Raw genomic sequence first — 26,924 nt, 5'->3', positions numbered from 1 at the left:
AAGCACTCTCTGAGGTATGAACCCTTCCCCACCAAGCCCAGAAACAGTATGTCAGATAAATATGCAGTTTGGAGAGCGAGGTGAAACCGTCTATCGGCTTACCTCTCCTAAAAGTGGGAGTGGCACAGAGTCAACTTTTTATCCTCAGTCAGTCAATTTATTTTACTAATTTAGCAGGAAATAAACCCAGCAAAAAATTGGATCATTTTCTGCTGAACAAGTGAGTTAAATGGGCTGATGAAATTATCTGACAAGTCTCATTAGTATGAGGGAAGGGGTGGAACTGCACTGCTGGAAAGTTAAGAAGGGACTAGCAAGGAAGGGTTAAGATTTATCTTTTTTTGGTGGAAAGTGAACAACTGGATCAGCTCAGCTTCATTTGATGAACTTTATATGAAAAACTGTGGAATCTAGTCTTGTAATAGTAAGATCCCTTTTCCATTTACCACGCAAAGCACAGATGCCTGTTGCTTCTCAGTGGCAGGCAAAGGCTGGACTACACACCCCTATGGGCTATGAATGCATGCGGCAGTGCCAGTCTCGCTATACCAAGGGCTGTGGAGGTTCAGCTGAGAATGCAGTCTTCAGAGACCGTGGCTGGTAACATCTGAAAAGTTCTACCAACACACGTGAATTAAGGTTTTGAGAGATTTCAAAGACTGAGATTTCAAAGACTAAGACATGAAGATTGAGCAGTACAGGTAATTTTTTAGGGGAGGGTGCAAGTGAAGGAAAGGGGTGGTGAGATGGGCTGTGGCAAAGGGAGAGCCTGGAGGAGGAGGAAGAGGGTGGGGAGAAGATGTGGTTTTGTTGTAAGAGGCAATGATGCAGAGCCAGATCAGGTCTCCTGGGACTTACTACACGAGATGCTGTGCTGTGTGAATGCAGCTGTATTGTCTTCAGGGAGAAGCCAGATTTTGAGGCTATGCAGTCTCTTTAATGCAGCACAGAGCTAATAATGGTGGCTCAGAGCCAGCTGTTCCTGTAGCTATGAACTGAGAAGGTGCATTGCAGGGACGCCACAGGGTCGGCCTGGTCTCATAGCCCTGCTTCAGTGGAAGTGCCCACCCAAACGAGCTCTGTCTCTTAGTGAGAGCACAGCTGTGGAGCAAAACAGCTGGCAGCATTGCAGGAAGTTTCACTGCAGACTAGACCATGTCTAGTTCCCAGGATTAAACACTTCATTGTAGGTGGAGTGCATCGGGTATGCTCATGGAGTTCATCTTCTGGTTTAACTTTGTGAGAAAGGAATGCAGTTCATGTCCTTGGAGACTGCTCAGTGATTTGAACCCCAGTACAATAAATGTGGGTGACTGGGAGAGTTGCTTTAAAAACATGCTCCTGCTTTGAACCAGAAACCTAATCTAAGCACACACATGAGGATCAACCGATCTGGATCTAGTTTGTGCTTTGAAAGGCACCTGGGTGGCTTGACATGGCCTTGGCCACTCTGGGTCCATGGGGACCATTGCGTTCAATATGTCACGGGGACAATGCTGTCTCTCGGTGTTTTGGCCCTGGTTGTCTCGAGGGACCACAGTGCCGTGGCAGGATGGAGTGTTGCTGCTGAACGTTGCTGATATGCGCGGCCCTGGGAAGAGGGGTCTTCCCTGAGTGACAGCAGGCACGCTGCACCCAGATTTTCTGATTTCAACCCTGTCAGCTCAGGGCTATGTTTTACCTCCCTGGGCCTAAGAGGATGAAAACTAATTCTTGCACCTGCTCTTCCCGCAGCAGCTCCCTCAGTTTGTTTTGCACACATATTCATTGGCCAACAGGCCATACGAAAGGGCAGATAAATCTGCTTTGCGGCTGAGGTTTGATGTAAGTAAGTTGTTTCACATCGTCCTGTGAGCACGTTAAAAAATCAGCCAGCCATTCGGCACCTGTGCCCTGGCATGGCTTTGGCCTTTTCTTCTTGAACAGAATCACAGAATCACAGAATCACCAAGGTTGGAAAGGACCTTCAAGATCATCAAGTCCAACCATTAATCCAGCGCCACCATGTTCCCTAAACCATGTCTTGAAGCGCCACATCCACGCGTTTTTTGAACACTTGCAGAGATGGCGACTCCACCACTTTCCTGGGCAGCCTGTTCCAATGCCTGACCACCCTCTCGGTGAAGAAATTTTTCCTAATATCCAATCTAAACCTCTCCTGGCGCAACTTCTTCAACAGCTTCACCATTTTGAAGGAAATTCTGGGAAAACACAGGTAAAGCCCTCCCAGAACATTCCCCGTAGGTCATTGCGGACACTCTCTAGCAGGAAATCTACTCAACCTGTACTCCAGGGTCAAATTAGATTTTGGGCTTTGATGGAGTTGCCAGGGCTGCAAAAGGCCCTTTCCTCCAGCACTGCCTTGACGACCTGATTCAGCACCTGGGAGCCCCAGAGTCAGCCCCACGCGAGGGGTGGAAGCTGAGGGGCAGGGAAGGCCCCGCAGATGAGATCACTAGGCCCTGATGAGCCTAGGCTTCGGCTATTTCAGAGGGCAGCAGCCGGCATGGGGCATGCTTGTGGTGACAGGTCAGTAAGGGGTTTTTGTCTTTGGTGTGCTGAGGGGAGGGGGGATAGCTGGTGATAATTTTGCTTTTTCTGCTGGAGAAAAAAAAGCTGTTTCTGTCCTGTTTTGTTGTTTTTTTTTTTTTAAATATATAGATATTGATTTCATATAGGCAGGGAAAGGAGGGGCGAGCCTGAGGCTCAAATGTGCTGTTTCCATTGAGAGAACTCATTTTCAGAACAGTGCTATCTGTAGTAGGTCTAGACTTGCTGGGACTTTAAATCTACGCTGTGCTGCAGTCTGGGTGGTAATGTTACACTTGCTCCCCTGTTTTTATTGTCTCTGAAGCCCAAAATGTTTGTATAGACTGTAAGTGTAGCCAGAGCCACCTCTTGGATGTAGAGAGGCAGGTAGCGATACAAATAGTACCTCAACTCTGATGGGCAAAGGGTATTTGTCCAAGGCTCAAAAGATAGCTAATGCCTATTCTGATGTGAGGTGGTTTGTAGTATAAAATCCAATGTGAAAATAGTAGAAAACAGTGATTATATTTTCAATATATGAAATAAAGTATTTAAAGGTATACATGCATCCCCACGTGGTAGGGGTTCTGAATAAGCAAGTTGGTAACAAGATATTCTAGCCATAATAATAAAGTAACTAAGTGTGTTTGTCCTTGGATAGTAAATGTAGGAAGCTGTTGTTTATAGCACAGAGCGAGTAAACTTGTGAAATTTGATGAGGTCACTTCTATAGCATGTATGTACACTGCTAGTAAGACCTTGCACAGACCTCCCAAAGAGCTGTAGCTGTGCGTCCTGAGGACCGTGTGTACAGCTCTACTCCAGGCACAGGCGTGTAGCTTGTAGCCTGTTTGCTTGTTAGTAGATGACATGGGTTGTTGTCTGATGCCAAGGTAAAGAAAAATAAGCAGCCACAGGTTTTTAAAAAAATTTGTTAATTATTTTTTCTAAGGTAATTGTTTGTCCCTTGCATACAAATAAACAGATTTACTGTCTCCCAGCATCTGGGTCATTTCAGCAAATGGGTCAATGACTGGAATGTGAAATTTTTTATTCTGCTTATAAAAGTGCCTGCTACACAAACTAGTTGATATGAGGTGGTAATATGCCAAGTAGGGCTTGTAATGTGCTCATGGACCTATTTTGCATTTTATTCTCAAAAGTTGTCTTTCTTGAGGGCTATCAAACTGGTATATAACATCAAGTTCTTAGATATATGATGAGTTCTTTTCTCCCAGTGTTAATTACTTCTGCTGTATAGTGGGGTTTAGTACCTTGCAGCAACCTATGATCACCAGAAGTTATCTGATATTGCAGTGTTCTTCCTGATGTGTTTTTTCTTTTCTTTTTTCTTTTTTTTTTTTTTAAACTCACAACTCTGTATTCCATTACACTAGTAGCCAGACTTTTTTGCCATCCTCTTGTGTTTCAATACTAACTTGGACTCCACTGAACGTAGGACTATGTTTTTAAAAAGAGAATATGAGAGATTAAAGCAGCTCTGTTGTAAATAGGTGCTCTTAAAAGCATTGGCTCTCTTAAAATAACAATAATAATTTTAAAAATTTGTTGTTACATGAATGTAGCCTTCAGATTCTAAAAATAGATCCCTGCTTTAATTAGTATGGGGTACCATGCTGTGTTTTAGCCTCTGTGGATATAAGTACAGTAGGTGATAGCTTTAGACTAAACTAAAAATTTAGCCTAATAGTGGAATGCCTGAACTAACTTTAAACTAGCTGGTTTCAGAGCAAATAGCTGTAAATCCAGCAGCATGAAGCCAAAATATCACTCAGCTTTTCCTGTGGATTTTTCAGTCTCTTGTGTGTACTATATTTACATCATTTGCTTGTTGTTCCTAAAATGCAATACATAGTGAATGTGTGAAACAGGTGGGGAGGAGCATGACAGATTGACTGGAGGGGGCTGAGGTGGAGGAAGGAAAATAAAATGTTTTAGAACATGTTGGTCAAGTATAATATAGAAGTAAATCAGTGATGGTAGCCAGCTTGTTGTTTTCCTATTTGTTTACAGATAGGGTTAGAGCTGTGCAAAACAATGTTAGTAGAACTTCACTAAAGATGAACATTATTCCTGAGATGTTGTTGGTAAATACCCTGAATGGAAAGGGGCAAAATTGATCTTTGGTGGTTGGAGAGGAGGATTTTGCAGTTTTCGAGACATGAAGTGATCAGGTCTCAAACCTGAACCTTGAAGTTCAGAAAATGTGGAAAGGTGCACACAATGAGGTATATTAGTCAACAGATATGTCACAGAATAAAACCAAGACTGTGACCTCTGGTGCTGTCTGTTTTGGTAAATGATGAAGTAGGCAGAAAAGTTCAGAGGCAAGGTTTCCCAAATCAAGTTGTAGATCTTAAGTTTTATTACTAGAAGTGACTGGTCTTTATATTGCAGATAGATTGTATTTAATAACATAAGGAGAAAAATCTCAAGCTAATTTTTCACTTATTTTTTCGTATGAATGTTACTTTAATAAGTTGACGTCCTTCTAGGGCATTTTCTTATTGTGTTAATAATACACTTCTTGAGTGGTTGAAGGCATGAGACCAAAGGAAAACAAATACACTAACATCACAATGTTATATGCCCTGGAATGTTCTAACAATGTAATATTTGCTCCAGAGCTCAACCAAGCCACCTGGAGTTTATGTGTTCCTCCATGTGAGGACCATCAGCTCATTAGTGGCTGGCAGAAGTGTCCCATTGCTTATGTCCCTGCTGTAACCTTTCAGTGTGTTGGGAATGAGGATGCTGTCTTGCTTCCTGACACAATGCATTGAGTCATGACTAAATAAGGTTTATGCTGGAATGGAAAGATTTTATTCTACCATATGGATGTAGAAAAGGAGTGACTGAAATTTTTCAGGTTGTAGAGTTACTGCTGGTTTTGTTTATTATACTTTCTTGACTGTTCTGGGGTTTTTTTATAATTTGTGAAGCTATTTCTGAATAGATTGAATATTGGATGTTTGTATTAGATGCATTCAGGTTATAGGGAAAGAAGAAACAAATGCACCATCAGTTACAAACTTATTAACAAGGTGGTCCCACTTAGGGTAGCAGAGTTTTCAGATTTTTAATCTCATGACCTTTCTTGAGACCCATGTGCAGATAGGAAACTAGTCACCCTGTTCCCCTTCAAGCTGTAGTAACAAGTGTGAATGTGTTCATCATGTAAATAGGGACTTCTCCGTGTAATGAGTTAGTATGGATGAGGGGCTCCAAAATTCAAGAGAAACTGGTGTATGGTTCTGGCCAGAGTGTTTGAGTTGTGTAGTTGTGGCAGCGCTGCTACTTCTCCTACTTCATACGAGGTGCAACTTTGCACCAGAACAGCAGTTCCCACACCTAGTCCCCCTTAATGTAGGAAGAGTCTTAAATGATCTTGATGACAGAAAATCAGCCCACTGCAAGGGATACCTTGACTAGATGCCAGGTGCCCACCATAGCCACTCTATCACTTGCCCTCCTCAGCTGGACAGAGGAGAGAAAATAGAACAAGAAGCTTGTGGGTTGGGATAAGGACAGGGAGAGATCAGTCAGCAGTAACTGTCATGGGCAAAACAGACTTGACTTGGGGAAATTAGTTTAATTTATTGCCAATCAAAATCAGAGTAGGATAATGAGAAATAAGAGCAAATCTTAAAACAGCTTCTTTCCACCCCTCCTTTCTTCTCAGGCTCAACTTTGCTTATGATTTTCTCTACCTCCTCTTCCCTGAGCGGCACAGGGGGACAGGGAATGGGGTTTGTGGTCAGTTTATTGCACATTGTCTCTGCTTCTCCTTCTTCCTCAGGGGGAGGACTTCTCATGCTCTTCCCCTGCTCCAGCGTGGGGTCCCTCCCATGGAGACAGTCCTCCATGAACTTCTCCAACATGAGTCCTTCCCACGGACTGCAGTTCTTCACAAACTGCTCCAGCCTGGGTCCCTTCCATGGGGTGCCATCCTTCAGGAACAGACTGCTCCAGCGTGGGTCCCCTGTGGGGTCACAAGTCCTGCCAGCAAACCTGCTCCAGCCTGGGCTCCTTTCTCTGTGGGTCCTGCAATGAATCTGCTCCAGCACGGGCTTCCCAGGGCGTCACAGTCTCCTTTGGGCATCCAGCTTCTCCAGTGTGGGGTCCTCCCTGGGCTGCAGGGGCACAGCCTGCCTCACCATGTTCTTCATCACAGGCTGCAGGGCAATCTCTGCTCCAGTGCCTGGAGCAGCAATTCCCCCTCCTTCTTCACTGACCCTGGTGTCTGCAGTGTTGTTTCCCTCACAAATTCTCACTCCTCTCTCTGCCCAAATGCCAAGTGCTTTTTTTTTTTTTTTCCTTTTCTTAACTACGTTATCCCAAAGGTGCTACCGCTGTCCCTGATGGACTTGGCCTTGGCCAGCAGTAGGCCTGTCTTGGAGGCAGCTGGCACTGGCTTTATCAGACACAGGGGAAGCTTCGAGCAACTTCTTGCAGAAACCACCCCTGCAACCCCTCCGCTATCAAAACCTTGCCACGCAAACCCAATATAATCCCCTAGCTACAATGTAGGTCAATGTAGGTGTTTAACGAGATTAGTCAAGGCAGACTAAAAAAGTTCTCTGAGCTTTGCAATACAATGTTCCATTGATGGATTCAATAAGACCTTGATTTATATACCTTTCCTTATTGAGTTATTATCAATGTGTATGACCTAGCCTTTCCTTCTGACAGAGTCAACGGTCTGATATATAGCCATTTTGTTAAAGGCACTCCATGCAAAATCTAGGAGATAGGTTCTTGAGCTGGCTTGAATGTGAATCATGGCGTCCTTTGTTGAGTGTCGTTACACATTGATGATCTGTTGTGCATCAGCATTAAGTAATTATGATTTTGCTTTTTATGCTTTTTATTTTTAATTTAAAGCCTGTTTCTGGTTTTTCTGACAGGTAATTCAGAATATGTAATTCCCATTTCCTTTGGTCCTTCAGTGTACTTCCCCCTTTCTCTCTTGGCTATTTGGGTAGGGTAGCTGGCAAGTGGTAAGCAACTGCTTTCCTTCATTTGGAGGGGGAAACAACACAAAAGGAAACATCTGGATTTTGTGGAGAAAAGGTCTGCAATGGCATTTTACTTTAACTGTGTTTGTGAGTTGGCTCCTAACTCATTTTCTTGAATGTAGTTAAATGGAAAGTAAATAATGTCAGGGTTTGCCCCTGGCTTATTACTGGTCTTAGTGAGGGGAAATGGGACTTTTTAAAATTAAGGCAGTGCCTACTTATATGGCAAAGGCTTGTTTATTGAAAACCTCTGTGGATTCTGCAAATGTTAGTTATCCACATAAACTGGTTGTAAGGGAAAACAATGGCAGTAAGTATATGAAACATTTCTTCCTTTCAGATGAACATCAATAAAATTTGTTCCCTTCAAAACAATTTGGGGGGGATCACAATGCAGGGAAAGGGAAAGACATTACAGCTTGTGAAGAATGAGATTAAAGTAAGAATTTAGAATGAGAAGTTTATGCCCAGCATTGACCTGCATTGTTATGACTGAAAGTAGGATAAAATATTTCTATTTTGATGGAAAAAGTTATAGGCAAAGCCCTGTGCTTTTGGCTTGGAAACCTACTGGTGATACTTCAAAATTATCAAGGTGTTCATGTGGTGCTAGGATGGGCTGGGCTTTCTCTCCATCTCCTGTTCCAGTGAACTGGAAGGAATGCGAGTGGAAAGCAATTTTAAAGCTTAGATTTAAAAGATATGTCAGTCCTGGGTTGGGTGAATAACTGCAGCTGTCTTAAAGGCTTTTTTTTTAAAAAAAAAGAAAGTATCTGGGGCAGCGAGGTCCAGATCTCTTCCTCTAGGTCTGCAGTTTTAATTAAGAGGTTGCAAAGCTTGTGAGTGCTACGTTTTGCATTCATAAGGTAGAAATTCCTTTTGGCATCTAGTGGTTGCAGTCCTCCATGTGAAGTCACTATAGTACCATTCATAACACCTATGCGACAAGCCCTTGGACTACTCTCTGCGTGGGACATTCCTGGTGTAGCTGTCTTGCGCACAGTCTGACGTGTGCCCTGGCTCATGATAAACATTTCTGAGGAAAAATAAAAGACTGATATTTAAAAAATATCACACACTCAAAAATTAGGAAAATCGCTATAATTTTGTCTCCATTTACTTATCATTTGCATATGTGAACATGCAGGCTCATACAGTCTGTAGTTAACAGTAAACAGGCAGAATTCTTTGTAAAAATAGCCTGATATTTGCCCTGCTCCTGCCTGACCTCCCTCCCCTGCCCATACTCTGCGCCCATGTTAGTTATGCTTCTACCTTCCCCCGGCAAGAGGAGCTTACGTGGAGGTCACGCAGCCAGAAGTGCTCTGGAGGGCCTGAAGCGGGATGCCTGGTGGGGATGGCTACTGCACTATGGTGGTGCTAGCCCAGGGTGTGCTTCCCCAATGTGCCCATCCCACCAGTTGCACTTCCCCAGCGTTCAGGAACAAAGGCCAAGCTGGCGGGTATGGGGCAGAGCACTCGTATCAACTACATTATGACTCCTGGCTTGCAATAATGATGATCCTAAATCTTGTAATTTTCCTAAGAAAAACAAAAGTACGCTGCCTTTGTTCAACTCCATTCCCATAGCAATGAAGGTAGTAAAAATTATATCAAATAGTAATTAGCAAAAGATAAATAGTTTCTTTAATTAAAACTTTCAGAAACTCATGTCATTTGAACAGTATGGTATTCAGCATACTGCAATCTTTGCTAAGTTCCAATGACATTCTTTAACTTTCATGCCAGTCCAGCCTAAGTCATATTTCAATCATGTTGTCCTCTGCTGAATTGTGAATTATATCCTCATTATAACCACGAGCGGCTGCGTGGTGCTTAGTTGCCGGCTGGGGCTAAACCACGACAGTCACCTAAGAAAGTTTTAAATGTTTAAAAATCTAGAGCTATAGCTCTTTCATGAGTAAAACTTTATTATGCGTCACTAGACTGGATTTGATATTGAGTCAGTTCGAGAGCTTTATTTGGCTGTTTGGAATGACATAGGTTTAATGTTAGAAGAGAGAAACTGTCAAAAATGAGAACATACAGGGTCAAGACAGCACTAATTAGAAAAGCTATGACATTTCCTAGATTCATGGAAAGGATTTGTATTTAATCCATTAATCAAAAGGTATGAATATCTCTCTCTTTTTAAAAATAATTTATTTTCTTTCAAAGGTGGGTTATGGGGAAGAGGGTATAATTATTTCCTATAGCTTCCTCTGAAAGCAAAGATCAAAATTTTTACTTACAGGCTGACAATTAATGGAACGAAGAGCTTCAGACAGTGGCACCCATATTTATTGGACATCTTCAGGGCATTGAGCCTTCTCGGTTCCAGTTGGCCTTTTTGTTTTACTCTGGGCTTCAGCATATCAAGTGTATAGGGTTCAGACGTTTTGTACTTTTTTTTTTTTTTTCTTTTTTTGTCTCCCCTACCATGTAGAAAGGGATTTTCATGGCTAGGGAAAGCAGTTTTTGCCGGAAACTTTTCTCATCCAAATAGAACTGGCGAGTGGCCAAAAAATGTGCTGGTTCTTCTTTGGTTGTGAATTTTAATTTCCAGACAGCTCCTTTCAGTACTTGTTCACATAGCCTTTGCTTCTCTCATCACTACTGTGAACAGATGATGTGAGCAGGTTCCCAGTGCCAAAGGTAACATCAACAGGCTCAGCTTCTGATCACAGCCCCTCAGGTAGGTTACATGGAGGCCCCTCCCCGTTGCTGGCCTTCTCGTCCCACCTGGGAGGTGGAGGCTAGCGGCAGCATGGCCCACTGGGCACGCAGCTGGGCACGCAGCTTTGCCCACAGCTTTCAAAGTCCTTGCTCATCTGTCTGCCTCATGGGCAGATGAAAGCCAGGCTACTCAGCATGCAGATGGTAGTGCAGGTTGCCCTACAGTTGAAAAATGATAAAGAGATTTTTACTTGGTTGGCTAGAAACTTCTTTACCCTCTTGTGAATAATATATTTTTTTAAACTCGTCATTCATTCAACAATGTGAAATCTGCTCATTTTGAAGTATCAAGTGTTTTTCCCTAGCAACAAGATTTTTCCTGTAAATGACAGATTGGATGTAGGAACAGGGTGGGGCAGGGTGAAAATACATATTTCTTAAAATACTGTTCAATAATTATTGTCTTTACAGTCCTAATGTTAAAATCATACTACTGACTATTTTCATACTACTTACTATTTTAAGTAAGATTCCCTTACATGGTAAGCAAATCTGACTTATAGAATTTGTTCTTAAATTGTCATATATGATAGGAAGTTTTAAATATAAAAATAATTTATAGATCACATCTCAATTCTGTATCACCATGCAGGAATAATTTGTGTAAAATGTTCCTTAATAAAAGGCGTGTACTTGAACATGGGCTCTCAAATCCACGGCACAGTACTTTAAAAGCCTGTTTGCATTTTGTCTGTTTCTTTAAAGGGCTTCCGTATTGTCTCGGGCTCCCCTGGAAATGCAGTAAGGATTCGTATCACATCTCGGTTGCCATGGCAACAGCAGTCTTTCCCATAATGAGCTGCATCATCTGAACTGATGTCACAGCATCATGCAGCAGGTCATACAAGGCACCTCCTAGTATTGCATCTTACAGATGTGCCGTAAACATCAAAAGAGGATGATTTGAGCAGGACATGGTAAGTGCAAAATGTTGTGCTGTTTTTAATTGGACCATTATTTTTTCCTGTTTTATGAGTTTTTCCCAATATAAGAATGTGTGGGTTTTGCCTTGTGAAAATCATTTTGAAGAAAGATGCTGCATGCCTAAATATTATTTTTCAGGCAGACAGGCTAAGACAAAGGCCTACAGAAAACACGTTCAGTCTGAATGTTTAGACTTGTCTTTGCATTTGTGATAATACCCTGAACATTTGAAGAGAACATATTTAAAATTCACAAACCAATTAAAGTTGCTACAGTCTGATTTGCTTAAATGGAAAGAATTTAATTTTTTCAATTTTAATGCCATAAACATAGCTTGTTCCTTTCCCTGTCTATTTGTTTAAGCATTCCTAGGCTGTGTAGCTCTTCTTTTAACCTATTTTTTCCTGACAGCTTGAATATAACTTATTTACTTTCATTGGCCTTCCATAACATGATACTACAGAAAATACTTTGCAAACCGGTGCTGAATAAGCAACTGGAACGGTATTGATTTTAAACGTGGATCAGTACTGTCCTATTTCTGTTGGTATTCTTAAAAAAGCAAAACATTTATGATTGTCAAACAATAACCAGATAATTTGAAAGTACAGTAGCTTTTAGCTTTTCTACTGTCTGACTTTTTTCAATCTGTTTTTTAAATAGTACTATGAATTTAGTGAATTTTAGATCTATCTTTTACTGGAAGGAAAACGTGGGGGTTTTTTTTCCTACTGCAACTGCAGTAAAAGGTGTAGCTAAAGATTCAGGCAGTCTGAGGGGTTTTGCTATGAATAAAATAATAATAGGAATAATTATAAAGGCTTCCACTGCTACCATGGGAAGAAAAATACATTTCTTCTATATTTAGCAAGCTGGTTAAAATCACAGCTATAATATTTAGCAATTCTTTACAATGCTCAGTGTTTGTTTATTTTATATTAAGGACTTGCTTCTGGAGGCCAGGCTAATTTTGCTTAACTTCAAGTTAATCTTGGTGGCTGGTATACAACAACATCAATTGTTTGATTTTGCATGTTTAAAAGCTTCAGTCTTTCAGCTGCTTGCTATTAGAAGAAAAGAAAAGACCAGACACATGTCATTTTAATTGATCAATATGTCCACTAGGAATTAGGGAGTGGTCTCTGGCTCTGTTCTCTCTGTGTAGTTTATATTTCAGAAGTGCGGCAAGAAAAAGTAGCAACCAATAATCTTGTAGTGATATCTGTATTTATCATGTTTTTTAATCCCTTATACTTGATAAAGTATGGAGTAGTAAATATAATGAGATCTGACTGCTCTTCTTGGGGATGTGATGGTCTTGTCTGGTACAAGCTGGAATGGAGCTCCTATATCTTAATTAGACAGTCTATACTGCACCTTATATGCTTTTTTCAGCGTAGTCTGGGTACATTTGTTGGGATGTTTTTCCTACTGTGAAACACAAAGCAGATGACTGTAAAGGAACATTAGGATGATGCTGCTTTATTTGTGATGCATTTTACAGTGTGAAAGTAGCGGTATCCTGCGCTTGCTGCGCTCTCATGAGGCAAACTCGGAAGGTATGAGTTAGCAAGAGGAAGGGAAGGAGGGCGGGACAGCTGATGTCTGGCTAGTGCCAGAGATGTGGAGAGAGCTGGTGAGCAATGCATTTAACTTGCAACTTTAGGAACCACCGAAGAACAATTAATAAGGTGTGAGCGTAAGGCCTGTTTAGTTGGAATATGATGCTTTTATTAATAATGTATTTTGTAAGTCACCTGATTATCACCACGATTTCTCAGACTGGAGTTAAAAATGAGGGGAAACATACCGGGGAAAGCCAACAGCTTTTGACCGTATTCATGGAGAAATGGCCTGCTATAAAGCTGCCAGTGCATATTGTTTTTATTTTTCTAATAATAAGAACGCAAATCACGTTGTTTTTCAAACATAGTTCTTTTTAAAAGTTCCTGTTACTCTCTATTCCACGCCCTTCTTGCAGCATTTGTTTGCCCTGGGAAACACCCGCTAATAATGGAGCTGTGATGACACTACTTGTTTCTTGGTGATGACTCTAAGCTGCATGTCTTGATTGTAGATTACTTCCTGTTCATTTCCGTATGGGCGCAAGTGTTTCACTAAGGTCTCTATATGAGGATATGGAAGAGTATGGAGTGATGAAGAACAAGCATGATTGCCTAAGAGCATCACTGAACATAGACATGCTACCGATATAATACAATTTTGCTTGCTGTTGAGGCAGATTCATAATTGGTACAATTATGTGTGAGGCAGTGTTCAAGAGTAGGAAAACTGTGTTGCTTTCAGTTTTGTTCCACAGCTGGTTTTACTCATCGTTACCGAAGGCAAGATGTTTTGTAAATACGAGTATTCCTCTCCAAAGTAACTGAATTTGGACACTTAATCTGAAGGCTAGACTACTTCTGTACATGCAGTTTCATACTGACGTGTAGTTGAAGATGGGTGTATACTAGGGAACTGAAAGGGTGTTACTGCTTAATCTTTGCTTTGCTGAAGGATTTTATTATATCATCATTTAAACAGTTCCTACGTAGCTTAGTACTGAACGGAGAGAAACAGAAGCTTGATTCCTCCCAAAACAGCTGTGGGAGCTGATGGCAAAACCTGACTCTAGCAATGGAAGTTGGTACAATTTTAACACTTTCTTTGTGGTCTTTTTTGTTAGCATATGACAATGCAAAGCCTACTGAGAGGGAATCAGAGCATGTCCTCTATGGAAGGAAGCCTTTTTTCTTCTCTAAAGAGCAGTTGGGGGAGCCCTGTGTTCTAGACTTTATCTTCTGTATGTCATGTTGCAGTAGAACAGTGGTGGGTGGTGTCCCAACCTCCCCAACCCCTAGTGGCTCTGCAACAGGTCTGTGTCCAGGAACTCCTCCCTGGAAAGTCAAGTCAAAGGAGTCCTCTTTATCAGAAGTGCTCAGGCATTGGTTAGAACTGGTGGGATTTCCAAAATGGGGGTGAAATATTTCCTTTAGAATAAATGAAGAATTAAAAATAATTTAAAAATCCTATGCCATGTCATAATTTACAGCTTGATATTTTTTGTGTGTGTGTGTCTGTGCTAAAGGGAGAGGTAGAGTCGGACAGATGTCTGAAGTTCCAGATTTGTATTTAAAATAAAGATTTTTGTGTATCAAAAGATACCATGTTCATCTCTTGAAATAGTGTATTTATTTTTTGTATTGTAAGTATGCTTATGCTATGTAATGAAGCATCTGTATATTCTGTAATGAGACACTATACTGGTATTACTGGGATAAAATTAATGATGCATGAATTCAAAGATGACTTTAGGGGATCATCTTGCAACTAACTTATGCCTGAATACTAACATTTCTGTGGACTGGAGGGGGATAAGGTGCCCTTCCCTTTACCCTTTTGATGAAAACAGCCACTCATTAAAGCAGATTTCAGCTGCAGAAAGTAAAAGTTTGTTACCCCTGTCATGAGTCACCTGGGCTGGGCCAGGTCTCTTCTGCTACTGGAAAGGAAGGAGCAAAAGGAAAAGCTGAGCTGGATGGAGAGCGAGGAGGGGACTCGATTGCCACTTGATGCAGTGGGGGAGCAGGATGTACAGGATGGAAGTGGCAATGAATAGGCAATCATATCTGGCATCGCTATCGTGATCCAGAACTCTCCTGAAGAGGCAGCTGCCATCCTGGCATAGGGGAAGAAGAGACCTCAGCTACCTTTCTAACCCTAACAAGTTCTTGCTATAGCCTTTTTCTAATTTTTCAGTGCTTAAAGCCTCCCTGTCCCTTGTTTGCTGAGTGGGCACATATGCTCTTTAATCAGTTCTCTTGTACAAGGGCCCACGGAGTATTTTCTTTCTCATGTCTAGCTTTCTATGTAATATTTTCTACTGATTTTAAAATAAAGGTACCTAGTCCCACTTCACAGCCATCAAGTCAAATGTAAAAATGCATAATATAAATCCCTTAACTGGCTTGGTATGGTCATAGTAGTTCTAAATACTCAAATAGTCATAATACATATATGTACGTGTGTGTGTATATATATATTACATCAGAAGCATAATCATGAAAATCAGTCTTTAAGACTATCAAAATGTGCTTTCCTGAAACAAAAGGTTTCGTATTTTTTAAAATGCCTTTAGAAAAGCTTTGCTTCATGAGGAAAAGGGGTGGGGAATAAGGAAAAAAAATCCAGATAGCTGTTCCCTTCCTGTTTCGTGGTTGAACTACAGGTTTCGAATATCTAGACTCTTGGGTACTTTGAATCCCAGCAAGGCTGACTCAGCTTTTCATCCCTCCAAGGTCAAAAAAATCGGCTCTGTGCAGTTTACAATGTCTGGCACTTTCAGACGAGATGTTTAAAGCCAGGAATGCTCTCCGCTCTGCGTGAACTCTCAATTCTCATGGCACGTGTCAGATACAGGCTTGTCCTGGCAGCCTTGGCCAAAATGCTGTCGCCACCTGCTTCTTGTCCAGTATCCCTCCTGATGCCAGGCAAGGAGGGATTTTCTCTCAACTGGTGAATTAATGTCTTCTAAGGCACCTGGAAGTGGAGAAACGCAAGTGAAGCGTTCTCCAGCCTGGAGGATAATCGTTGTGTCCTGCGGAGAGTATCAACCTCAAAGTTGAGGGTGGAGGATGAGCAGTGTGAATTGTAATGATGCTTTCTTACCTTTGCTAGCGAAGTGGCTTCTGCAGCTGTTCGGAGCACCCAGGGCAAGTAGTCCGCTCTCTGGATGACCGATTGTTTTGCAGGGTGAGGCAGTAAAAGGATGCTGTGCAAGGGGAAGCGCAGGACCCTCTGTGTGGCAGTCAGGCTTCTGTGAGGCTGAAGGCAGGCACAGAAAGGCCTGACCCCAAGTACTGCTGGTGCACCGAGTCCAATTACTTTCTCATAGACACCAAGTACACTAAGCACACAGCCAAAATGTGCCCTCTCTCTTTGGCAAAAAGATCTTTCAAGTGATAGTGACTTCTGTGAGGAAATAGCTTGATGAAATAGATTTCCCAGCCCCCACGGTACAGTGTCTTGTGGGAGCTGATACACTTAAGATGGCCTTTGTTAGTATTAGGCTGTACTAAAATCCTAGCTTTTAGGTGGGGAAGCACCCAACTGCAATATTCAGTTCCCTTTTCAGTCTGACTGTAAATCTCTTACTTTTGCATATGTGTTTTTTTCTTTCAAGAGTTGCCCTGCACTGATTGTCTTTTTAAGATGGATTTTTTTTATAGTTTCAGGATTAGAATGCAGAGATGAAGTTGCTTAATGAGCTGTCAAATAATAATATTATTATTTTATCAGCTTTGTGTGTGGCTAAATAAAGGAGGCATGTACACAAATACAAAACAAATTTAGGTTTTTTTGTTCCTTTTTCTTTTCTCTGTGTCATTCTTGCAACTTTTTTTTCTGGACTAAAAGCTTTTAGCTGGGTCTCTGCTTTAGTCTTAAAATGCATCCCACCTAACCTCCATAACACCTCCTTGCACATTATGCTAGACTTGCATTTCTTGTTTTCAGTTCCTGCTTAATTCTATCATGTATCTATATATTCCTCTGTGTCTTACTTGCTCCTTCCAGCTTTCTGTTCCTGAATGTTATCCCTGTAATTGCTCTTTTCTACCAAGTTGTCATTCTTTTATTTAAAACCCTTTGAAAAAAATCGCATTTCCTCTGGACAGTCTCTAAAAAGTGGTTTATGAGAAGTTATATACAGAAAACTTGTGAGACTTCAATGTTATTACTATGTTTTAAAACAACAAAACAATTCAGATATCCCTACCAAAGTTTGGATAGGACCGTTACAGTGCTAGGGGCTGTACAAATACCTGAGAGATGGTGAAGTCTTTCCTTACTAGATTGCATTAATTTCCAGTTTAAATTGAGATGAGAAATTATTCCTCACTTCTCCTAAATATCCCTTATAAAGGATAAGTAACATGCCCAAGTTTCTTAGAAAACCTTTGGCAGACCTAGAAGTTGTTATTTTTCTTATTGCTTGCTCGTATAGTACTTCAAAAATAATATATTTTATTTGTCTTTGTGCTTTCCTGTTTGCGCTTGTATGTTTGTTTCCTGAGGTTGGTGGTTTTTTGTTCGTGGTGATTGTACTGTATAAAGCTGAGCTCGTATTGGAGATTCATGAAATTTCAAGGAATTTAAGGCAAAAAATTATTGTTACCTACCCTACATTAGGCTGCAATTTAACACGATGAACTTGGGAATGTTCTAGTCTTTCAAAAGAGGAGGATCTGCTCGCCAGCCTTTTTTAGACAAACCTTGACTGTATCAGGCTCATTAGGTAGGAAATTGGACAGTAAGGATAAATGACTGGTTTGTATGACACAACACAACTTTAGATGTTTGTAAGTGAGCCTATCAAGAAATAATGTTGAACCGGTGACTTGTACTGCATTTTTGCCCTTTCAATAAACATAATAAGATGTTACACAGGTATTTACTTGATAGAAGCTAACAGGACTCATACAGTGAATACAAACAAAAAGGAGCCAGATATTGTCAAGTCTAAGGGCTGTGTAAAATTGTTTTTAAGCTGATATTGCAAGATGAGACTTAGAGAAACTCAAAATACTAGTTAGCAATGACAAAACTAATAAAAAGACTTTTTTTGACACTTAGTTTTTGTAATGAAAAACTGCACTTCAGAGCTGAGTGCTGTTGACAGAATAACTAGGGTCTATTGAAAATGTTTTCAAGTAAGGACATCTTTCAAAGCTGTTGCATGTAGGTACTCCAGGCTCCTTACAATTGAAAACACTTGAAAAAGTGTGTTAGATCATGTTTATAAGCAGCTTTTCCTGCTGAGGCAGCTAAATCCCTGGCCAGGGCAGTTCTGTACTAGCATGTATCCTTCCTGTACTTCAAGCTGCACTGCTAGTCTCCTAAAACATACCATATTTTGTCAGAAGAATAAATCACATTTTGATTACTACAAAAAACCCCACCCAAAACTCAGCGCTTCAGCTAGAAAAGGCTGCTGTCAGATTTCAGCATGTCTAGTCTGTGTTGCTAAGACAGTGACACAGCAGATATGTGAGTTGCCATTTTAAAGGTCAGTTATTAAAATATGCAGGCTATATTTTATAGATCCTTAATGTGTCATCTAGTCTTATTCCTTCTCCAAACTTCATCACAGTATTTTATTAGGTCATTAACAATAACACCCCTGTTTAGTTTTTGATGACATTATGCACGGATACCTTGGAAAATAACTAGGGGATTTTTCGTTTTGTCTTTTTTTTTTTTTTTTTATCTGGAGAAGGTGGAGTCCAAATATGCCCTGTGCATGACGTAGGAACAGGCAGTGTATCAGCAATAAGGTTGATTGTTCTTTCAGAAGTAAACAAATTTAACTCTCCAAGTGCTTGGCACCTGTTTGCAGTACAGTAACTTTTTAAATTCAACCTTTAACTCATAGAATCATAAATCTTTGGGTTGAAAGAGACTTTTCAAAGGTCATCTAGTCTCACCCCCCTGCAATGGGCAGGGACATCTTCAACTAGATCAGGTTACTCAGAGCCCCATCCAACCTGACCTTGAATGTTTCCAGGGATGGGGCATCTACCACCTCTCTGGGCAACCTGTCCCAGTGTTTCAACACCCTCCTTGTGAAAAATTTCTTCCTTAGATCCAGTCTAAGTCTATCCCCATTTAGTTTAATTCCGTTGTCCCTTGTCCTATCACAACAGGTCCTGCTAAAAAGTCTGTCCCCATCTTTCTTAGAAGCCCCCTTTAAGTACTGGAAGGCTGCAATAAGGTCTCCCTGGAAGTCTTCTCTTCTCCAGGCTGAACAACCCCAACTATCTTGGTCTGTCCTCACAGGGTAGATGTTCCATCCCTCTGATCATTTTTGTGGCCCTCCCGTGGACCTGCCTCAACAGTTCCATGTCTTTCCTGTGCTGAGGGCTCCAGAGTTGGATGCAGGACTCCAGGTGGGGTCCCACCAGAGTGGAGCAGAGAGGCAGAATCACCTCCCTCAACCTGCTGAACATGCTTCTTTGGATACAGCCCAGGATAGGGTTGCTCTTCTGGGCTGCCCAGCACACATTGCTGGCTCATGTCCAGTTTTTCATCCACCAGTCCCCCCAAGTCCTTCTTGGCAGGGCTGCTCTCAATACCTTCATCCCCTAGCCTCTACTGATACTGAGGATTGCCCTGACCCAGGTGGAGAACCCTGCAGTTGGCCTTGTTGAACCTCATGTGGTTCACACAGGCCCATTCCTTAAGTTTGTCCAGGTCCCTCTGGATGGCATCCCATCCCTCGGGCATGCCAACTGCACCACTCAGCTTGGTGTCATCTGCAAACTTGCTGAGGGTGCACTTGATCCCACTATGTCACTGATGAAGATAGTAAAGTGTACTGGTCCCAGTATGGACCCTTGAGGGACACTGCTCATCACCAATCTCTATACGGACATTGAGTCGTTGACCACTACCCTCTGGATGCAACCATCCAACCAATTCCCCATCCACCCAACAGTCCACCCATTAAATCCATATCTCTCCAATGTAGAGAGAAGGCTGTTGTGAGGGAACATGTCAAAGGCCTTACAGAAGTCCAGATAGATGACATTGGTAGCTCTTCCCTTGTCCACTTTTTTAGTCTGGATTTAGTCACTCCATCATAGAAGGCCACTAGGTTGGTCAGGCAGGACTTGCCCTTGGTGAAGCCATGTTAGCTGTCTCAAATCACTTCCTTGTCCTCCATGTGCCTTAGCATAGCTTCTAGCAGGATCTGTTCCAGGATCTTCCCAGGCACAGAGGTGAGGCTGATGGATCAGTAGAAATAGGGGCAATGTTTCCCTTTTTCCAGTCTCCAGGGACTTCACCAGACTGCCATGACTTTTCAAATATCATAGAGAGTGGTTTGGCAACTGCATCAGCCAGTTCCCTGAGGACTCTGAGATGCATTTTTTCCGGTCCCATAGACTTGTGCATGTTCAGGTTCCTTAGGCAGTCTCGAACCTGATCTTCTCTTACAGTGGGAGGGACTTTGCTCCTCCAGTCCCCATCTTGCAGTCCATCCCCTTGAGAGGTGTGGGAAGAGAGATTGCCAGTGAAGACTGAGGCAAAGAGGTCATCGAGCACCTCAGCCTTCTCCTCATCCGTTGTTACCAGTCTAACACTCTTGCTCATCAAGGAGGGTATGCTTTCTTTGACCTTCCCAAGAGGGTTATGCTTTCTAATATATATTATTTTATAGGAAAATAGAATAAACAGAGACACTTGATTTTGTATTTCTGTGAATTACGCAGAAAACTTAATTATTTGTTTTGTTCAGCTTCATTATACCGTTTTGAATTGCGTTGGAACTTCCGTTTCATTTGCTGCTCCCACCTATGTGTTCCCTTTTCTGTGGTTTAACTTGTAAAGTTACTTTGGTCAAGGGGGATAAATCCCCCTCACATCTCTGGTGTTGCTCTTTCTTATTGGGCAATATGGAGAAATGTTTGTCAGCATGTTGAGGGCCTGAATGGTGAGTTATGTAGGACACTAGTATTGGATTAATATTTGTTTGAGGTAAAGATCTTAGGTGTTCTCCTTCCTGAACTTGTCATGAAAATGTACCAAAACTAGTATGAGGACTTCCTGGGTTTAAATTTTAATGTTAAGATGATACAGAATAAGAGCTGGACAGAGAAGTGATAAGCTACAAGAAAAGTAGCCTTGAGCAATGGCCTGCAATACTTGAATCAAGGAGTCCTGGAAATTGCTTCTGGATCTGATACCAAATGTGCCCTTGCACATCATCTCTGAACTTGTGCCTCTTGTTCATTGCCTGTGGAATGGACATAATGATACTGATCCCCTTTGTGAAGCGCTCTATGTAAGTGCTAGATGACACTACGATCAATTTGACTTTACGCACAAATGCACATATATACAGGCAAGAGTAACAGATGCTGGACAGAATGGTGCAAAGGAACATTCCTGAATAGAAGACAGATGTGGGTGCTGAAAATAAAATGTAAAAATCTAATGGAAGGAGACTAGCTTTGGGATTTTTGTCCTGGGATAAAGGATTGTAGAGTAGAAGACTTACCAAATGTATGGAAAACTGTGGTTTTGATAACACAAAAATTACATTTATAAGCGGTGTATGCCAAACTGCTGAGCCTGCTTAATTGAAAATAAAAGCTTAATTCCACAATTAAGTTGGAAAAGACCAGGCGGATATCTCTACTGGCTGAGTCTAAGTGATTTCCATATAGACAGAGAGGCAGCAACACCTGGTCTGTAAAGCTTGAGGCAATATGTGCATGCCATTCTGCTGTAAAAGAAATTATTCCTTATTTGGGAAAGAAGGGGGACCCACCAGGCTTTTGCTTTATTTTCAAGGGCTCCATTCCACAGTTAGAGCTTGATAAGAATTATCCTTAAAATGCTGTTTTCTCAGTCATTGCTGATTCATTAAAACACCTATTGTTGTTCTTCATTAAACTTTTTTTGCCTAGTTTTTGTTCAGAGAACAAACGACCCAAAACATCTAGTGACTGATGGAAATGCATTAAAATGAGATGCAAGATACACAAAACTAACATCTGTTCTGAATTAGGCAGACCCCTGGGTTCTGGAGATATTGCTGTTTCCAGTCTAACAAATACTTATTTATTTGTGGAAACCAGAAGAGCTGTAAGTGTCAAGACAGCTAAGGCTGTATGTTTCCAGTTCATGTGCCAATAGCTCAGGGAAGAGGAGCATGGCAAGAAAGGCACCTTATGAGTGATGAAGAGTAAAAGTAGTCCCCACAGTTAACCTGTATTGTTTTCTTACTCCCAATATAATTTAGAATCCACTTCAGTTTAGTCTTCGTTAGACCTATATACACGTAGCTTTGATTCCAGTATTCATCCTTTGAATTGTTAAAAAAAAAAAAACAAACACAACTGAGGATGTATGCAGTATGTAAATAAAACAAGCTAGTATGCTAAACTCAGGACCTAAAACTAATGCTAGACATATTTGAATTCCAGGAGTATATTTTCTTGAACTTTCTTAAATGACCCATAATGTAAATTGTGTGTTTCTCTGTGTTCTTATTGGGTTAAATGTTGATGGCGTATTGGTGGGGTTTTTTATATTATTCTTAGAATTTGACTAGTATCTCATGTTTTTATCTAATCCTTAATAAGTTCAGACTCTGGACAGCAATTACTTAATCAAATATATGAAGATAAAATAAGGTTCTGAGAAACATTCTTTGATTTGTCTGGTGGTTTCATTGGTATGGGAGAACCGCAGGGAAGGCAGAGGTTGTAGAGAACCTCAACAAACCTTCAGTCTGTGGAATGGTATTTCCCCCCTCTACACTCGACTTGAAAATTACATGTTCTGAAAGTGAAGAAATTTGATAGCATTTGGAGCCAGGAAAAATATCAGTTTGGCAGGGCTCAATTTTTTTTTTTTTTTTTAGCGATATTTTTCTAGGCTGGAGAAGGCCTCGGGGATTATAATTAGCCTGTTTTGGGCTGATTAGTGTTGGGTACTTGAAGATCAACAAAATAACATATCCTGACAGCCTAGTGGAAGGAAGTCCAGCATTTCACCGCTTCCTGCAGGGAGCAGAGAAAAGAATCATTTTGGTAGACTAAATCCTTTTATGAGAAAAAATGCTGGATGTATTGAATACTTAGAGGTGGTTATCTCCTGGGCCAGGATGCACAGTGCTTTATTCCAGCCTGTCAAAGCATTTTACTGAAAGTAAGGAAAGTATAATCTGTGCCATAAGACTCTGCTTAAGCCCTCCTCGTCTTATTGATGGTTCATAACTGCTAGCTGTGCCATAAGCAAAATTTGGCTTTTTTTTCTTAAAACCAAAAGCAGATATCTTTACATCGACAACTTAAACCACACACAGAAACATACGGATGATTAAAAGGCCAAATAGATCTTTTCTGCTGATCTATGTAGTTTTATGATTGGACAAATTGTAAACAAGCATTTTGGTTTTAATTACATAGATTTTAAATCTAACTTCATAAATGAGTGTATATTATTTGCTAAAGTGGAAATACAATTGTCTGCGTTCAACAAAGAGTAGAGAACGAATAATTAAATGGAATGTAGAATGTGTATATTGGAAATGGTTCAAATGTCCTCCTGAAAACTGTTTCAAGTAATCCTAAAAGATTTTCACACAGAGAACTAAAATACTCAGTAATATACTATAGCAACATGATTATTTTTGCAAACTAAACCTCAATGAATAGTTGCATTGTTTGTACTCAACAACCTTCAGACTTGGTTATGCTATCAGACATCATTTGCTACAGTTTGTTTGCAACATTTTAAGAACCTCTTCTAAGACACAACTTTAAAACATTAAAGAATTAAAGTTAGATTCAAATGGGATGAAACAGACCATACTTCAATAATAAACAAAATTCTTTTCAGTAAACCTTTAGAAGATTGGTAAAGATCAGCTTACCAGCCATTTGATACAAAATTTATGAATCTAGTGGCAACTCTGTGGTGCTGAGAGTAGAAAAAGGTCCAATAATGTTTCTCCATCATTATCAATCATACTGGGGCCTAGTATTACACTTTTTAGGTGGTAATGTGATACAAACAATTTCCTTTTCTAAGGGGAGGAAAAATACTGTTCTTTAAGATTGAAAAGATTAGAGGAATAGAAGTATGGGGATGGGAGTGGAGGCTGATATCTAAGTATTCACTTGACTAGCTCATCAAGTGTGTGCACCAGGGACGTTAACTTGGACTCCAAGAAACAAATCTAGAACATATTGAAACACAGCAGGGGAAACTGGATTAAAAATTGCATAAATAAAATGTGAGCTTCTGAGAGTGATTTTTTTTGTTTTGTTTTTAAGTAAGAGTAAGGGAGCTAAAAGGGTATAATGGTACTTTAATGGCTCCCAGGCTTTGCAATGAGATAATTCCTGCTGCAATGACAAGGAGGAAGACTGTCAGAGCTCCCCTGAGAGCAAGGCAGTGCAGAGGTTGGGTGGAGCAAGGTCTGCAGCACAGCAGCAGCGGGTACAGTGCTGCTCAGAGTGGACTTTAGTCTAGTTATTACCCATGATGATCATGTATGCTTATAAATTATACCTTGGAGCAGTCCAGAAATGTCAGCACAAAGTTATTCTTGAAGCTACCTTAGCATTTCTTTCTTTTCACGATCACATCTCTGCTGCAGCTATTACAGGCATGCCACTGAAACTTGCCTCAGGAGGTGTTTAGTTCTTGTTCAGGTCTAACTCTGCTCCTACTGATTTCTCAAGTTTCCCTTCTAATATGAAGTATAAACTTGTGGGTCTTATTCAAGGCTTACAGCAGCCATTAATAAGCTTTAGGCTCAGTATCTTCCCATGTTGTGTGGGTTTTGTTTTGGTGTGGTGTTTTTTTTTTTTTTTCCCCTGGTTCTGTGATTTCCCAAGGAAAGCGTCATGTGGTAAACTGAATGAAGCCAAGCAGAATCTTTGGAAGCAGCAAAACAATTTGAAATGTGTGTGCCTCATTTGAGATTCAAAGGTTTAAGAAAGAACTGTGTGAGTGTAAAGGTTTGGGAATGATCCCGCTCCTCAGTTTCTTGCCAAATAATGAAAATGTTATTGTTATTGTCTGTGAAGTTCAGGCTGCTGTTAGAGTATTGAGGAGTTCTAAAGTACTTTTTTTGTGCTGGAAAGCTGATTAAGATCTGAGAACAAGGCAGGTGGGCTTTAGATTAATTTTTCAAGAAGCTAACATGAATTCTTTGCCTTCCTGAGTGGTGATAAAATATCTTACCAAATTTGAAGGGTTTTATCCTGGCTGCAATTTTTGAAATATAGTATCAAGCTTTAAAAAGGTAAAGAAGCTAAAACTTTCAGGAATGCAATCAATGGAGATGTGTGGCTTTATTTTCTAAAAGGCCCAGTAAGATATCCATGACCTGAAAGTAAGATTAAAAAAATTAATTGATTTTTATGTGGGAAGGGCTAGACTGCTTCATATTGGCTTATAGTTTTGTTGGGTTTGTTTTGCTCTTGAAATGTGAAAAATTCCCAATAATGAATTTCAGAATAAAAGATGCTTGTTGTACAGAAACAAAGTTTCAAGTAGTGATTTCTTTGAACTAAAGTCCAATGGCAAACTTAAAACATGAATTTACAGGAATTATTTATGATAGCCCCAGGGAATGAAGAGCTATTTAATGAAAAAACAGGGATAATAGTGACAAAGTACACGGGCCGTAAGAACAATAGTTTTAAGATCAACAACTCCATCTGCTAATGAAATTCAACCCAATTTTGGAAAAATCAACAGTAGGTACAGTAGATGCCAGTCTTTCTTGTAGATTCTAAAAAAAATAAGCTGAACATAGTACTGTGATCTGTTGTGGTATTAGTGTTATATTTCTATGGTTATTGCTGTTGTTATTGTTAATGTTGTCAGAAAGAGAGACTTAGCATGTGAAGTCATGCACAGATGCAGACAAAAGTCCTGACTATCTCCTCCCCACCCCAAAACACATACAGTGTGAGTCTGGGAGCAGGCCTGCAAAGGAATGTGGCAGATATGTGAGAACGTATGTCAAGTGAGCTCCTACATCAGCTGGAACAGCCCTATTAGGTACTCCCTCCATCACTTATTGACAGGTCAGATTTTTTTTTTTTTTTAAAAGAAGTGATTCTTGCTTCTAGAAACATGTGGAGAGTGCTAAACGAGGGAATCAATAGTATCCCCTCACGATACTCGGGCAGCCAGGGAAGGGGCTTGAGAGGAAGAAAGTACCTGCACGAGGAGGTACAAAGAGGCAGCTGAGAACCGCCTGGCTGGTGAGAGTTTGGAGAAAGCATTAGAGAAGGGGCACAGAGCAGGAGGAAAGAGTGTGGTAAGAGCTACCTCAAGCAAAAGAAGGCAGAAATTTGGGTTGCTACAGGCTGAATGGGTTTGCTGTGGGCTGTAACAAGCTGGGGGAGAATGAGGTAACAGCTGATACAAGCAGGCCAGTTAACTGCTGCTTAAAGACTCCACAGGCTCCTACTCCTATTCAGCTCCTGTCAAAATGACATGAACATTGCAAACTCCTCTGTGGCCACCTAATGTGTATGATGCACTATTTCTAGTGGTATTGGGAATAAGTCTAAGAAGTTTAAAGTGCAATATGCAACAAAATATATCTAATGGCATTATCCAGTATGGTTACAGCATGCAGAAAATGAATCAGCAGCAATTTAAGAACATAATAATAAATTTAACTTTGGCTAAGCAAGCTCATTTTTTAAATCCTTGGGGACTCTGCAGGATGTTTTAATGGGTCTTTTGTGATGTGGATATTTCCTCAGTTTAAAAACTGGACTAAATAGGTTCATTTTGCATAACTTAGGAAGGAGCCTTCATACGGTAATGATTTTAGGTCACTGCTAAGCTAGACCAGATGTGGATGAATGGCTCAACAGTGAAATGCTGCATATCCCATTACAAAGCTTTTTAGACCCTATATACTTACCCTCTTGGCAATAAGCTTGCAATTAATGAGTAAGTCCTTAATACATAGTTATATGTCAAAAAAGGCAATTATAGTTCCACCACAGTTCTTGACGATTTTGGGGAACATTTGAAAGCCAGTCACTGACAAAATAAATTGATGGAGCCATCTGTAATTAGGAATAAGTTAATTTGTGGATCATTGCCACCCGGAAAGATATTGTTTCCCTCTGTGTTGTAGAGGTTAGCAGA

Source organism: Phaethon aethereus (genome assembly GCF_964289735.1).
Source record: "Phaethon aethereus genome assembly, chromosome: 5".
NCBI classification, from domain to species: domain Eukaryota; kingdom Metazoa; phylum Chordata; class Aves; order Phaethontiformes; family Phaethontidae; genus Phaethon; species Phaethon aethereus.
This window is presented reverse-complemented; position numbering follows the sequence as displayed.